This window comes from Octopus bimaculoides, chromosome 5, assembly GCF_001194135.2.
Source record: "Octopus bimaculoides isolate UCB-OBI-ISO-001 chromosome 5, ASM119413v2, whole genome shotgun sequence".
Taxonomy (NCBI): domain Eukaryota; kingdom Metazoa; phylum Mollusca; class Cephalopoda; order Octopoda; family Octopodidae; genus Octopus; species Octopus bimaculoides.
The window spans coordinates 4741310-4742970 of NC_068985.1; the positions used below are offsets into that span (position 1 = coordinate 4741310).

Sequence of the window (1661 nt, forward strand, 5' to 3'; positions counted from 1 at the left end):
GGGTTGATTTTATGTGGCACCAGCACCCATGAGCCTCCGTTAGAGAAGGAAGCAATGGGCATGCCTGTATGCAAGGACAACCCCACCTCTGCTTAGCTTGACATGTCTTGTCAAGTACAGCAAGCCACCAGGAGCCCCGGTCCCTGTCATCCTCTCTGTGCGACCCAACATCTGAAGATCGTCTCTCACCACTTCATCCCACATCCTCCTGGGTCTACCACTTCTACTTTAAAAGTTTTTGAATAACTTTTTCTGGAGGGGCAGGTTAGTTTCTATTTTAATTTGGTAAAGCTGTTTGTTGCTTGACCTCAACATCTGAAGGAAAAAACAAATGGATGGAGAGGAAACTGTTGATTTGGTCCAAATGCATGAAGGTGAGAGAATTCATACAAAAGAAGCAGATGGTGGTGTTAAACTGGGTGGTATGTAAACCTTGTACCCAGTTTCCTGATAAAACAATGGACTTTGATGAAAACCAAACAGCTGGTCATCTTATGTCCATATGAATGAAAATAACAACCTGTAGATTGGAAATCATCATCATCACCATCATCATAGTTTTAATATTCACATTATATAGCCTTCATAGGTCTGGCAGAATTCATTCACGTAGTATTTTTGCATTGTAAGGACTTAATGTGTTTCCTTGGTCTTTAGACTCCCAGGGAAAGACAATTGGAGCTAAACAACAATAACTGTAACAGTAACAACAATAACCACAAATATCACAGTCAATGCTTCTGCTGCTGCTGGGGGTGGTGGTGGTGTTGTTGCTACCTCTACTATTTAAAAAAATGAATACCCCCAACAATTCACCTTCAAAAGCAAAACATTAAATCTAAAAACGACTGTTAAGGGCTCTGGCTGGATGAGATAAAACAGAGGTGAGAGATACCAAGCCTGTGGTCAGGATGCTTGTCTGTTTCAACTCACATTAACAGAGCATCTACTAACTTATTTCCAACAGCTACACAAACTCAATATGCTGTCTAGTACAAAATAAATAAATAATAAGAACTAACCTGTGTATATCCACAATATTTTTCTGCTAGATATCTGCAAAAGAAAGAAAGGAACACACTTCATCATGACTATCATCATCATTTTTATGCCTCTAGACAATCAAAAATATCATAAGATTATAACATTTTTTACAACTTCATCTTTAAACACGAAGACAGAATGTGTTGCTGAAGAGGTTACAGATGTATGACAATAAATTTCTGGATAATGGACACACGTTAGTAAAAGAACAGTAATAAATGAGTGAAAAACAATATATAGAGCATGTGTTTATTTTCAAAATACAACTCATGAGAATTTAAAGACAATCATCGGTCCTCAGTCCCTTCTTGTTCATCATAGTCCTCTATGCAATAACAGAGGATATAATTTATATCTTTTTTATATTTGTTTCAGTTATTAGACTGCAACCATGTTGGGGCACTGCTTTCGAGAATTTTAGTTAAAGGAATCAACCCCTGAACATATTTTTTAAACCTGTCATTTGTTCTGTTGGTCTTTTTTGCAGAACCTCTAAGTCATGGTGATGCAAGCACAACAACACTGGTTGTTAAGCAGTGGTGTGGGATAAACACAAAGGCACACATGCACACAGATCCAAACACACACTAACATACAGACATACATACGTATATATA

At 37.6% G+C, this 1661-nt stretch overlaps 1 long non-coding RNA gene across 1 annotated transcript in view; it reads right to left on the bottom strand.

Moving 5' to 3' along the window:
• LOC106881219 (uncharacterized) overlaps window positions 1–1661 on the bottom strand; it is a 4135-nt gene that overhangs the window by 1468 nt on the left and 1006 nt on the right. Inside the window, exon 2 of the long non-coding RNA XR_001410829.2 lies at window positions 1023–1056. This is a non-coding gene — a long non-coding RNA (uncharacterized LOC106881219). The remainder of the gene's footprint in view (window positions 1–1022; window positions 1057–1661) is intronic.